Here is a 15,936-nt window from a genome sequence, read left to right as displayed (position 1 = left end):
GGTCAATCTCCCAACACTAGTAAGATTAGCCTTTTTTGAAAACCAACAAACTGATAATCTTATCTACCTGAACCCCACCAAAAAAATCTGCACAAGCGAAATCACAGAATTGTTTTACCTCCACCGTCAACTAATCAGAAAAACACTTGTCGCGTTTTAAGCAAAAGAAAGAAAAACATTTTATTAGATACTCCCTCCGTCCCCAATATATAGGCGGAGTATCCAATTTTTGTAGTCCCATTAGATAGGCGGAATACCAATTCCAAGATGGATTTTTCTTACATATGCCCTTATTTATTGTGCATTGATAATTGTGTTGGGAGTGAGACAAAGGTTAAAACAGGAAAGTAGATGGATATTTAAGAAATCAAGATAATTTCTTAATCTAAGAGATTTTGCAAAATCCGCCTATATAATAGGGACGGATGGAGTAATATTTAGATGGGATCCCTCTCACCTCATTAACTGCCATGTGTTGACATTTAGAATGTCAGATAAAATTCATCAGTTACAGTAATCCTTATTTACTTAAATATTACTCATAACAACGCTCAATGTTATTTAAAATAGTGCTTGATTATGCAATTTAGAATAGCGTCCAACGCTATTTTGATTAACATTTTCCGTTTTGTAGCATTCCACCAAACCATGAAACATGGTTTGGAAATAACATGGATGACACTAACTTGGAAGCTATTAAATTTAACATTCCACAGTTTTTCCATACTTATAATAGTTTGTATTCCATCATAAGACTTGTTCTTAATTTGGGCAATCGAATTCTATACCCAATTCAAAGTTTCATGTATAGTTTTTACGGAACCTTGTATAAAGCTTGTTCCTAAAATGTAAGATTGCTAGTTTTAAATTTGACAATTTGAGTGACAATTTTGACAACCCCCATTGTGGATGCCCCTGCTTATCTAAATGACCGAATCTGAGTAGTTTGGCACTACATATTCGATATGTCATGTGATCAATTTTAAAAAAATATTTCGTGACTTAATATGGGTAACTCCTATGATAATTGTCAAATAATTTTTATTGTTGGATCGGATGGATTGACAAACAAATTTCTCCGGTAAAGACGATGGGTCTCTTGCAAGTCTTTGAAGGTACACTTGGTTTGGTTTTTCTGTTTGCGGATGGTAGTAATGGTGTCTCAAAGAGCTCAACACCGATGGATTTACTGCCTTACTGGTCATAGAATTTTTTTTCCGTATTAAAACTTAAAAAAATGTGAAATTTCGTGTCCCACTCCAAAGTATTCGTAAATTCCTAAAAACGAGAGTATGACCAAAAGGGAAAAGCATGAACAAAAAAATGCCGTCTACGTCCCTGAAATGATGAGATACATGACTTCATGATGAATATGCCAACAATTTTTAGAATACACTAATTATGTGTTCCAAATATTGACATGTCAACCGAACTCATGTTGACTAGTCATAGCGGACTAAGTCAACTTGTCATAATACATCAACTGGCTATAACACGTTAGTCAGGGCAGAGGACTCAGTCAACTGGCTATAACACGTTAGTCAGTGTAGAGGACTCAGTCAACGATACATTAAGATGATTTAACAAACCCGGTGCGAAAATTCCATCGCGGGGGTAAAGTCGGTATAAAACCGTTGCCGATATTCGAAAATATCGTTGTTGGAATTTTTGACACGGAACAGTAAGCGCTCGGAATATCACCTTTTTTTTTTTCTGAGTCTCTTCCCGGCCAACAGCTCTGGCTATGTTGCAATCCTGATGAAGCAAAATCGAATTAGGGTATCAAATAGTATGAGTTTTTTCTTCTATTAGAGTTAGGGTTTTTTTTTCTCTGGTTTTGTTAATATAACTTTTCTTTTAGTTTTATATTCTCTTTCTATTTCTATTTGTCTACTTGTTATCTAATACATGTAAACTCTCCTTTCATGAGTAAAATCTTCTCTTCCAATCAAAACATAAAAAATAAAAACTTATAGTTCTTTCACAGGAAAACTATTTACCACCCTTTTTATTCTCAAAATCATTTTGTGATGTTGTTCCTCAGTTATATACCCGTTGAGCACGGTTGGCAGATCCATGATTGAGGTAAGAATGAGACCCAAAAAAACATGGTTATTTAGTGTTTGGGTCTTATAAAAGTCACCAGTAACACCACAAGGTCCTTCAAATTATCAGCTTCATATTTGGGTCCCGATGAGATGAGTATGAGAATAGCTATACTCATTCTTAGATTGGTTTTTACAGAAATTTGTATTACGTACTCTTGTGGCCTTGTTTCTAAAAATGTAAGATTGCAGGTTTCAGATTTGATAATTTGAAAGACAAAAATACGGATGAATTAGATGTTGCACCCACTTTATGAAGAATTAATTTAAGCAACAAACAAGAAAGACATATCTTGACGGCTTGACCGACGTTTTGATCGATCGTTATTGTCGGAACCTATTTAGTTAAGCGATAACTTGGGACTGCATCATATGGTTAGCTCTAGGAACAATTAAAGCCCACTTTTCATTCATTTCCAACTTATTGGGTGACATTCCATTAGGAAGTTCCCAATTGAAGCAATGCACTAATTCTGCAAACATCAGACGGACCAAGGTACCGTACGTCTATGTACGGTGTAATGCTACTTAAGTACACTCTATATTACAGTACAGTATAATAATGGAACTTAATTAAAGTCCACTAGTACCAGCTTTGCGGAACTGATCAATAATTAATATTGCGCTTCTTTCGGATCCAAATCCATGTGAAGGCTCGTGCAATAACAGCCCTAGCCAGCTGAGTGCAAACTTTCTCTACATAGTATATTTCTCTGTATATAGTACAATGCATGGTAGTGTATCATAGTGAACTACATATTCTTTTCAACAAAATCACTTCATTAACAAGATCAGATGGAGATCCGAAAGAATGTAATGAGTGTTCTATTTGTATCTATTATGATTTTTTCGGTTTTCTTTAACTCTGTTGATTCATCAGGAGCATGTAGACCTGTCCATGAATTCTGTGGCACGATCTACTGCTGTGATGATTTAGTGTGCAATGGTTATCCACAGAGATGTGAGCCATGTATTAAAGTCGGAGAACCTTGTGGAATCCTCCACCATTGTTGTTCTGGGTTAAGGTGTGATGGTTGGTTTTGGGGAACCTGTCTTAATGTGTAAGTTGCATGATAGGGTGATGATTAAGTATTGTGGTTTTATTTTATGTTGATTATCCCGGACTATATTAGTTCCTGGTCGATTGATATGCAGCTCATGATCGATCATGTATTTGCTTTAAAATCTATGTATGCTTTTTGCTCTCTAATATGATCTCATTGTATGGTTTTGAGTTTTCTGTTAATAATTCTAAGCGGCTAAGAGCATTTCCTATGGGAATGAACAAACCCATTCCTTTGTTCAGCCAGGTGGATAGCGAAACTAAGTTTCCCACTATGGTAAAGTACACAGATAAAAACACTGGCGTCTGTAGGTCGAGAGCTTGCGTTCGAAAGATGAACGCTGGCGTTGGAGAAACCAACTCAGCGTCTCAGCGAAAAACGCTGTCATTTTTCATAATAACGCCCGCGGGTAGTTTTTTAAAATTTGGAATTCACTTTTTACCTCTTTAAATTACCACAATTTTCAAACAATTCATTCACACCAAATTCACTTCTCTTGAATTTTCTCTTCTAAAATGGTTGAAAAAGCGATCACATTTTTTTGCGATGCAAAACATGAAGCCGATGTTTCTAAGATATGTAAGAATTTTAAAAAGATTGAAAATTGTAAGAGGGAAGTGCAAGTTTTAGAAGTTGCTCCAAGAAAATGTTCCGCTAAAAGGCAAGGAAGACTTCCAGTTTTGAAAGTTAACAGCAAAAAATTCAAAAACAAAGGTGAAACTGTGAAAGAGCGCGTTGAATGAAAGATACGTCAAATGAAGATAAAAAGGAGGCCAAAACTTGTACTCGATTTTTATTGAAGTAGTTTTTAGTACGTTTTATTATTGCCTACGTTTATATCTTGTAAAAGAATTGGCATCAATAAATGAAAATAGATTTCCACTTAAGATTAAGCGAAATTTATTATAAATTAAACTTTCAAATAACATCAAACTACATTTTAATAAACCATAACAATAATATCAAACTACATTTTAATAAACCAAAAAAAATAAATCAAACTACATCAAATCCAACGACATTCTCTTTGTAGAGTTCATAACATTCAAAATGCTTAAACTCTCTTCTGCTTTCTTCAATAAACTTGGTCTGAGCGATGGCTTTCTGTAAAAAAAAAAAACAAGTTTAGATATTTATGATGCAGTTGAGTACATGAGGACAAATGACAAAGGAATAAGATACTCACCAATTCTTCGTCGGAAAGTCCAGAATTGTTACGGTGAACCATCCACAAAACTTATGTATAATATTTTACTTCCTTAGTGATGAATGCAATTCTTAGTTATAGGCTCCTACTGTTTCTTATGGTTTCGTTCCGCGATGCTATAAAATGTCCCAATACTCTTTCCCAGAAATGGTCATGGTTCATTGGTCTCATCATACGATGTAACCAACATCGAACAAGAGTAATATCTTCTTCTATTGTAAAGACCGGGAGCGGCATTCGAGTGCAATAACGATGTGCTTGAGATGGACAATCTTTTAGAATTCTAAAGCACCCTTCGTAAAGAAAAGGTTTAGCGTGAGCATCCTCCCAATTTTCAATAGCTGTTTGGATCACCTCATTTTCAGTTACACCGATGAACTTTTCTCGATCAATCTTCATTACAAGAGCAACAAATGGCTGTAGTACATTACTAATAGATTGAAAACGAGCACGCAATCGAAGAGCATCTTGGTTTCCTGAGTTTCCCGTCAGTGAGACGAACATTGAAAAAACGTTATCCCAAAAATTACGTACAATATTGTCCTGATAAAGGACACCACTGAGTACCCTATGAAAGAAATATTCTTTTGCACAAAGTTATATCCTCTTCCTCAGTAAACTTGGGACCACGATTTCTAACATACATTTCAGCAAAGGTGGAGAGATTTAGGAAAAAAGAAGAAGGAGAAGAAGAAGAAGAAGAAGAAGAAGAAGAAGAAGAAGAAGAAGATGTGATTTTGGATATGGGAGGAAGGAAATTTATAGGTCGAGAAATAAAGTTGGAAATTTATCCGTTGTCGTTTGTAGGAAAATCGCCCGCGACTTTCCTTTGAGCTCCCGTTTGAATCACCAACGCCTATTTTTGTTATAAATACATCACTAGGTTTTATTCTAAACCACACCAACCGATTTCTTGCTCATCATCCACCATGTTTTCTAAAGGAAAAGCGAAGAAAATATTATGTATCGAAGAAAAAGAGGTTTGTTCATTATGTTTCATGGATAACCACAGTCTTATGCAATGTCCTTGGATGTATTCAAAGTGTCCGCGGGAAGGTTGTTCACGCATCAGAATGGTGATTGAATCACAACCCGAAAATCTCAGGTATTTGCAATGTCAAGATCCCAATTTTCCAGAGGAACCACATATGCTAGATGATGCTATGAAGATTAAAAAAGAAGAAGAAGAAGAAAAGATTGCAACACTCTGCAAAAAACTTCAAACTTAAGGACAAATTGAAGAAGGAGTTATTACACTGCAAGCATTGTGGATATGGAGATCACGAATACAAACACTCTCCACAGAGAATCAGTTCATGCTCAAAGCCCGGTTGCAGGACTTTTATGCATTTGCGGACATCTTATGAAGAAGACACATATGGAAGGCATTTCTGGAAATGTCCCAGGTGTTTTTTGGTGGAGTGGGCTGATTGAAGTTGTAGGAAAAATCGATTCACTATGGTATTATGTTATTACGATTATCTTCACATTTGCACGTCAGTGATTTAAATTTTTGCTGGATTAAAAATTATACCATCAATATTAATATCATAAATAAAAACGTACTGCATTGAATAACAACGTTGTACATGAAAATAAAAGAAATACATTAGATTAATGTAGGATCAGAATCTCGCAACGATAATGTCTCAGCGAAATTATCAACTACACAACACAACAGCGTCGCAGAACAATTTCAGAAATGATACGATAAACGACGTCAACTAGAATCACGAGAAAGATGTGATAGTTCTGCGAGAATTAGAAAGCTTGCGAAATTAACATTTGTAAGGTTGCGAGAATGTCGCAAGCCATACCCGAAAATAAAGGACAGATTCGCTGTAATCCACTATGTATTTCCTTATTAATAGTCGTTCAAGTTGTAAAGAAAGGAGAGAGATCTTTTTGAGTAAGAAACAAGTAAAAAGGAGAGAGAAAGTCTAGAGCAGAGGTCATTCTTGATTCCTTTATCTTTTCTTGTAAGAACATTCAAAGATTGATCAATAAAATTAAGAGTGTAAACCTAAAAATGAGTTGAGTAATAATGAAATCACATGAGGGGTGTAGTGTAGGATTTCCCGCAACTACATAATGGCGCTAGAAACACGGAGGTATTGAAGATTATTCTAGAAAAAATTTGATGATTAATATTGAGATTTGTGAAGATTTAGAGTGATTGATTAAGAATTTTACATAATTTCTTGCAATATTGTTAACATTGAAGAAATGGCTAGGAGAAGAAATACATCAGAACAACCAACCACTGTTAGAAGAAGCAAGAGAATTGCTGGAAGAGAAAGAAGTGAATTGGTAGAATCTACTAAAATGAGAAATAATGGAGAAAATCAAATTCAACCACCAATTCAAGAAACACTAGTACAAGGAAGGAATACAGATTATGATAGGGTGAGTATACACACTTGGCAATCAAATTCGGCAGAAGAAGTAGAAGAAGAGCAAAAAAACAGAAACCATAGACAGGTAGAGAGAAATCAAGAAGCAGATGAAGGAATAATTCATGGATATGAGGAAATTGGAGCGTTAGAAACGTTGAGACGAAGAATACATGAAGAAAGAAGAGCTGAGGCAGAAGAACGTGCAAATCTAACAAGGAAAAATCACGAATTAAGGATGGAGAATATAACACTACATAATAGAAGATCGAGAAGTATTACAAAATCATATTCAAGATCGACTAGAAGAGAAATGAGGCGAAACCCACCCACAGTCAATGCTGGAAACAATATTCAAGAAGAAATATCAAATTTTAATGAAGAATATCGCGAAAATAGAGAAAGAGCTGATGATCGTTACGTTCCACAAAATGAAACTTTTGATGATGGGCAAAATGATGGAAATCAAGAGAACGGACAACGTCAGGGACGAAATGACCAAGATGACGAAGGAAATCGAGAGGAAGGAAGAAGAATTTTACATGAAAGAGAAACTCAAAGAAATCAACAGACGATTGAACAATAAATTGAAAGACATTATGCTGAACAAGCACGTTTAATCTGCGAACGTGAAAGATTGAGAGAGAAAATGGAAGAACAAGAGCTTCAAGAGACAATTTGCCAGAACAGTCACGACAATCGAGAAAGAAGGCGTACACAAAACCGGAATAGCGGTAATCTCAATGAAGAGTATGATAGAGTATAGAGGATGGCTGAAAGACAGCGAATGGAATTGATAAGGAATGAACAGAATCATGAAGGGGAAAATCAGGGACATAATCATTTGCGAATTCAAGATAGAGATGAAGAAAAAACTCACAGAAGAAGAGGAGATGAGAATAATGAAGAAGAAATGTAAAATTTCGCGAGAGAAGAAAGACATGAACGCAAAAGAAGAGAGGTGAAATTAAAAAGACCAATGAACCAAAATTCAGGTGTAAATAAACAAATCTTGAAAGAATTAGAAGAAATGAGAGGAATGCTAAATAATAGAGGAGAAGTAGGCATAAGACAATTGGATGAAGCGATAGAAGAAGCTGCAAAAACTCCATTTACAAGGGAAGTACAATTAGGAGGAATACCATCAAAATGCAATTTGCCCGCATTAACCAGCATTTTTGATGGAACAACTTGTACAATTCAACACATTAAAGCCTATGTGAGGTGCATGTTACAATGGGAAAATCATGATGTCGTGTTGTGCAAATATTTCGCATCCATCTTAACAGCAGAGGCGTTAAAATGGTTTGAAGGTCTACCAAAGAACACAATAACATCCTTCAATCATTTGCAGACTACATTCTTAGGGGCATATATAAGTAATAATTCTTCGCGACCTGGTATAGAAGATGTGTTTGGATTAAAACAGAGGATTGGCGAAAGTTTGAAACACCTAACTAAAAGATGGAGAACTATGTGTAGCGAAATGGATGGTCGTGTAGATGAGAGATATTTTATATTATCATTTATCAATACTATGTTTGAAACAAACCTATTGTATGTCCAAAATTTCAAAGTCAAGAATACGATCACAATGACTGAATTGCGAGAACTTCTAGAAGAATACATTGTTCTAGAGGAAAGGCAAAATGAAATGGAATCATATCCAGTTGCGAACACCAACTCACAAACAGCGAATGCAAGTTTATTACCCAAGCTAATAAATACAGTAGCGAATACTTCGCAAGTACAACAAGAGAAGGTGACGGGTAACAGTCAACAGAAACTAGTGGCTATGGGAAGCCGAGATCAAGAGGAGTATGAAAGAGAAAGAAATTTCTACAATCGTGGTGGAAATAACAAGATTCAAAGACTCGATCAACCACAAGAAACTTATGGAGGTCAAAGACAAAACTATAATAGAGGACAAGGAGGTCACAAGGTAGTATGGGAAGAAATCAAGATGCCACCACTAAATGCAAGTGTGGAGAAAATATGGGAAGCTATAATTTTGATGGAGAATATACCAACACCATGGAACATGGGAACGGAACCACCTCCAAACCACAGAAGCTATGAGTTTTGTTCTTCTCATCATTTTCATGGACATACAACAAATGATTGCAGAAGTGTAAAAAGAATTATTTTGAGAATGATAGATCAAGGAAAACTAAACCACTTTTTGGTAGGGAATCCACAATCTCAACCACTGCCACCACCACCAGAGCATCACAAAGTGAACACGATGAAAAAGAAGGAAACATTCTTCATATAAGTTGGTGCAAAAGAAAAAAATTTATTCTGTCACTCTATCGTACATTCATATAATACAATTGAAGATTTTCATGATAATGTTTTGAGTAGAGTGTTCGCAAGAGATAACGATGGAAGAGAAATTATGAATATTGCGAAAATCTCGCCACTAAAGGAATGGCAGAAACAAATCATTTCTTTTACCGCAGAAGACATTCCCGAAGGAGAAGAGGTGCATGATAATCTATTGGTAGTAAAATTAGAAATTAATCCAAAACCGAAAGAACATGAGGATGATGAAGCTGAAGATTCATGGGCAATTAATAGAATTCTAATCGATACTGGAATCTCTGTGAACATCTTATTTTATCATACTTATAAAACTATGGGAGGAAGAGATGATGATCTTATACCATCAACATATAAGATATATGGTTTTAATGGTACTGCTAACAAGCCTAAAGGGGAGGTTATTATGCGAATTCCATTGAAGGGAATATCTTTCGAAATCTTATTCTGTGTCGTTGATGTAGAATCACCCTGTAATATGTTCATTGGTCGACCTTGGCTACATGGGATTCTAGCTGTAGCTTCAACTTTCCACCAATGCATCAAATTCCCTCACCCCAGTGGTGTAGGAATCATAAAGGGAGACTGGATTGAAGGAAAGAGGTGTTACGAAACTGAGATAGAATCTTGCGAAGGAAGAGCAAATAAGAAGGAAAACTGGCGACACAAAATCAAAGATACACAGAGAAGTGAGAGGTTGATGGTGGATGCAATTGAAAGAAAATAAGAAGAGGTGTTGCGAAACTAATGCTAGCTCAGAATAAAAATGATGAACATACCACCACCAAGGAAGCAGTAGCATAAAATAATAAAGCAGCAGAGGATGGCAAAGGTAATAAAAACAAGAATGTATGAATGATTAAGTTGTTGCGACACTCTCGCAATAAGTAAAATTCTCAAAAATACATTTTATCGAATGAAAAAATTGAGATTGTGAAATCCAAATACAATATGATGATGTGAGAGACTCTCGCAGAGATAATGAATTTTACAGAAGACAATCAGAGAAAAATGACAAAAGAGAAAGGGGCAAACCTTTATGGCGTACACCCGAGTTCGCGAATGCAATTTCACAAGAGGAAAATGTAAGACCTAAAGTATGTCATATAAGGGGGTACCTGTTATATGGCTCAGGGAAAGGCTACACCGACACCGGAACCTGAGTCATGGAGATTTGGGGTCAATAAAGCCCATCCGGGAGAGGCACCTTGGATTCTCAGCTTAAGCATATGACTTAGGTTGGGTGACTAAGGTAATAAGGACTCTCCCAAGGAGTGCAGATCTGATCAAGGCGCCGAGGTACACGGTTGAGTCAAGAGTGCCAGGAGCATTTAAACCGCACCTTTCCATTCTTGACAAGTCTTGGCTTATACTGCACTCGGCCTGAAAAAACCCCACTTAGGGTGCAGTCTCGTAACCATAATCCCTATAGGTAAAAGGGATAAGAGGCTGCGAAAACAACTAGTTGTTGTTAAGACTGGATGGGAGGAGATAACCTTGTATGGTTGAAGTACGCCTCCTTGAAGGGGCAACTAGGGGGAGATAAGGGCGGCACCCTCCATTAGGGAGCTGATAAGTGTCTTAAGACGCAAATATCATGAGGCTTTTTATTCGCAAGGGTATTAAGGCTTGTCATATTTGTGCAACAATCTTGAAGAGGCAATAATACAAAAGAAAAAGATAAGACGAGATCAAGGGGTTTTCGCATGAAAGTGCAAAGACGTCCTGCGATTTCGTCGCAAGACGACAATGTCATGGGGCTTTATTTTCGCAAGAATATTTAGGCTTGTCATATTGTCGCAACATTCCTGAAGAGGCCATAATACAAAAGAAAAAGTTAAGGAAAGATCAATGGGTTTTTGCATGAAAGTGCAAGGACGTCCTGCGATTTTGTCGCAATGACAAGAGGTGGCATAATAAGACCTTTAATTAGGAAAGAAATATAAGACCACACAGGAATGAGATTTTGAAAAAAAATCAAAATTCACTTCGCATAATATTGCGAAGTTATACATAATTAATTGCAAAATTGAGGCATAAGGTAAGAAAAATTTATAAAATCTCTCATTTGGATACAAATAACAGAGGCAAGTATGGGAATGAATGAAATTAGAAAATGTAATTTGTTTCCATATGATAGATTTACACAAAGATTCAAAAATTAATGATTATATTGATTAACTGTGTTGCAAGGAAGAATTGTTTTAATGAATGCAGGTCAAAATGAAAGAAACACAAATATACAGAAAGAAGGAATAAATGTACAAGTATTACAGAGAATCAAAGAAAGAAACAAAGACTACTTCTTAGTTGATCCTTCATTATCTTCATCAGACTTGTTCCCTTCTTCATCTGCGTTAGAATCTTCATCACCATCAGAACCTTCATCGCTATCAGATTCTTCATCATCAGCTTCACTATCAGAAATAATCAGACTGGAAGTATTCCGTGGGATCTCTTCCAAGAGACAAGGGTAATCAGAATGAGGGATATTATGATTGTCACAAACCATTTGGATAGTTTGATTGCGAAAATGCATAGCATCATTCTTAAAATTCGCAACAGTGATCTTGATTTGATTCTTTATTCTAGAATATTGGTCGTTGCGAGAAGAAAGACTCTTTGCGAGCTCCTCCTTTTCAGCTTCGAGTTCCTCAATCTTTTCACGATATCTACTTTCAGAATCTGCGAGCAAAAGACAATCAATTATTAACTTGATGAGAATTCATAAGAAGCAAAAGATTAGTAAAGAAGAGCAGTTAATAACCTTCTCTGTCAGAAATCATATCTCTAATCAAGGCTATATGCTCAACTTGGAGACTAACATTTACACCTAAATCTTTTCTAGCATCATCTAAGATTTTCGCAGCCCAAACAAATTCATCCTCATTACTTATAAGAAGACGAGAACGAATTTGATTTTCCCTTTCGCAGAGTTTGATGTACTTTCGGTTAGCTTCATCTCGTTCAAGTTGAACTTCAAGAAGAGTCTCTTGGAATTTCGCCAAAGCCTTAGCACCTTGATCAGAGATGCGATCCTTATCATCTATGAGACCGCTAATTTTGGTTCTTAACTCATTGGTTTTCTCTTTAGAATCAAGAAGGAGACGCTTAAATCGGTTGGCTAAGCTTAAACTAGATTTATGGTCAATCTCTAAGAGGCGAAATTTGGATCTAATCTCATTTAGAGAAAGAGATGAAATTCTATCATTTGAGAAACTATTTAAGGATAGTTAAGACGCTCAAGAAGGGTATCATTATCCAATGCATTAGGAAATGAACGAAGAAGGGTAGCTTCATCAGAAATACCATAAATGTCTGCAAAAAGGATCATTTAAATAAGATAAAACAACAGGATGAATGAATGAAGGGAAAAGAGAAAAGTAACATACAGTAAAGCTGATTATTAGCTTGCTGAAGACTAGAGATTATGTTCTTAAACGAAGAAGAATCAATTTCTAATTGTCTGTTTTTCTCGCGAAGACCCTTAACTTCAGCTTCCAATTCTTCATTCTTTGTGCGAAATTGAAGATTCTTCTTTTCAAGATTTTCGCGTCTCCTCTCTAGATCCGAGGCAACAGCGAAAGAAGCTTTTCCAGCCTGCGAGAAAATATAAAAAATATTAATATAGAAATAAATTTTGAGTTATGACAATGAATAAATAAAATGATAAAAATATACCAAACTATTGAGGGAATGCAAGAAGTTGGGAGTCACTGATCTAGAAACTCCACGAAGAGAACTATCACCATCCAACAAAGGAACATCGCAAAGTGTAGCGAGAGCCTTGCAGGTGTTGGCGAATTGGCTATCTCCCATTCCTTGCAAAGAATCAGAAAAGAGCCAGATAGCTTAGCGATAGAAGATTTAGGGGGAAAATCTTCACTTGCGGCAAAATCATCATTGTCCTCATCATCCTTGTCACTTTCGGAATTTTCTTGAGGAGGAACATTTGAAGGGTAAGAATAACGGACTTTCCTTTTCTTTGAAGGAGGAGCAGTTGATTTTTCTCTGCGAAGAGCACCTTTACCTTTATCACCAGTCTTCGCAACATCAGCAGGTTCTTCTATTTCAACAATAATCTACACACACAGATAGAAATAAGAAATGGAAGTAACAGTATACAGTTTAAAATCATAAGAGAAAATTTCTTACCTCATCTGTGTATGAGTGAAGAGCTAACAGAGTACTAGCTTTCCCAGTCCTATTATAACTATCTTTCAGTTTTTGGATATGCAGAATGTCGCAAGAGTTAGCGAACAAAATAATAAAAACAAATAAGAAATATAAAGTGAGCTAAATGGGAAGAAGCATACCTCTTTCTCCTTCTCAGGCCAAGAGAAAACCCAAGGTTGATAAGCAGCGAGATTCGCAGGAAGAACATTTGACCCAGCAATGTAAGGTCCTTTTAGAATTAAAGGAAAAACACACCATTTATCATCTTTGGATTGGGGAGGAGTTGTGTTTTTACCAGAATGCCAGTCAATATCTTGCATGAGAATTTTAGATTCATCAATGTTATCTTTTGTTTTTAAGCGAATACCCCAGCGAGTATTCTCTTTCTTCATGGAGATAAGTTCAAAGTTCTCAAAGAAACTCGCTACTGTGTATTTCTCAGCAATTATCTCTAGGTCTGCGAATTTAGGATCCCTAAGTTCTTTGGAGTACAGAGATCCTTTACCAGCACTACGGTTAGCGAACTCTAGCATCAAACAGATGCAGTCCCCACTCAGTTGGAAGATAGCTCGCGAAAATCCCGAGTGAGCAAGAATTTCATAGAGTAAAGGAAGATCTGGTTCATAAAGAGGAATAGGGAGACCTGCGAGAATTTGACCTAGCAAAATTATGATTGATTGATCATCACAGTACTGATCAGAGAAAAGTTTGACAGAAAGAATTGATTTGGAATTTTCACCAGGAATGGTAGAGACTGTGAAACCTTTATCAGCAAGATCTTTTTGGACATCTTTTAAATTTTTCTCATGTCTATGACCACTTGGAGCCATATTTTAATATAGAGTATGGGAATGAATAAAAAGTAAGAAGATTGGAGGGAGAAAAATTACAGTAGCAGAACTTGCATAAGAATAACAGAGTTGCAGAGATGAGAGAATAAAAAGAGAAGAGAAAGTAAAAAGAAAGTGGAAAGAAGAGTAAGAAGAGTATATAAAGGAGATTTTTTTTACTCGAAGAAATAAACATCATTAAGACGAAAAGATGTGAGCGGTTGAAAAGAAGCGGTTATAGAAGACGTGTCAAGAAACAGATGGAAGAAAGAATACGTGTGATAAATGAAGAATATGAAGAGATGAACAGCTGCGACATTTCTCACATCATTCTCTACTTTGCAGAGAAGATATGAGAAGAGGCAAGATGTAGGATCAGAATCTCGCAACGATAATTTCTCAGCGAAATTATCAACTACACAACACAACAGCATCGTAGAACAATTTCAGAAATGATACGATAAACGACGTCAGCTAGAATCACGAGAAAGATGTGATAGTTCTGCGAGAATTAGAAAGATTGCGAAATTAACATTTGTAAGGTTGCGAGAATGTCGCAAGCCATACCCGAAAATAAAGGACATATTAGATGTCATCCACTATGTATTTCCCTATAAATAGTCGTTCAAGTTGTAAAGAAAGGAGAGAGATCTTTTTGAGTAAGAAACAAGTAAATATGAGAGAGAAAGTCTAGAGCAGAGGTCATCTTGATTCCTTTATCTTTTATTGTAAGAAAATTCAAAGATTTATCAATAAAATTAAGAGCGTAAACCTAAAAATGAGTTGAGTAATAATGAAATCATATGAGGGGTGTAGTGTAGGATTCCCCGCAACTACAATTAAAAAAAATACTACATAGGCGTCCTAATCCTCGGTGGATGGTGGAATTGCTCTAGAGTAGGGGATTGTATCTGTTGAGCACCCTAAGCATGTTGGAACAAGCATGGAAGTCGAAAGGACGACCCCCTGAGTTATTGGCCACATCGCTAAAGTTCTGGGTTCCACTTCATGTTCGTCTTCACCGTTGAGCTTATTTTTGTGATTCTCCAACAGTAAATCCATGAATTCCAATACATTCGTACTAATAAAACTAAAACGATGATGCAATCCGCCAGAATCACGCCCATGATGTTCCTCGTTTCAGCGGTGAATGTTCTGTAAACTTTCTCCCAGAAAGTAATCGTCGATTTAACTACATTGCTCATGACAACATCTTGTATGTGAAAAACAAAGGCTCTACAAAGAGCTAAATCCTCTTGTTGAGTGATACGTATTGATCTCTGTACCTTGGTAGCTATTACTATAAAGGCGGAATTCAGAATAATAATAGACGAGAAGACTTAAAAAAAACAGAGACACAAGAAAGTAATGTGAAGAAAAATATCTTTTCTAGATTATGAACAAGAAAACAATTACAATTCTCTCTTTGTTACGCTCACAATCTTCTAAACAGTGGATCAACCTTAAACTGTTTGCTAAGCTTGCACAAATATTTTTCCAAGCTTTCTTTAGGTTTTCTATATCTAGTATCTGTGTGTGCGTCAATATCAAGAACACACTAACTAGATGTTTAGTTATGAGCTAAACATCCCTAATTATAGACTTGGTTTGGTTTCCCAAACCTCTTAGGAATCTATTTCCTTTTGTATGACTAATTCCTTTTCTAGATATATTACCTAAACTAAGAATACTTCTCAAATAATACTCCTTCCTAAACTAGAAATTTATCCTAAACAAGGAATCCTTCCTATTATAGGATTATATCCTTAATTCGTCTTGAGGATCACTAGTTCCCAGGGAAAGGAAGATACACATGTATCATGCCCCCCCCCCCCCCCC

Source organism: Papaver somniferum, chromosome 11 (genome assembly GCF_003573695.1).
Source record: "Papaver somniferum cultivar HN1 chromosome 11, ASM357369v1, whole genome shotgun sequence".
NCBI lineage: Eukaryota > Viridiplantae > Streptophyta > Magnoliopsida > Ranunculales > Papaveraceae > Papaver > Papaver somniferum.
Note: the sequence above shows the minus strand (reverse complement) of the source record.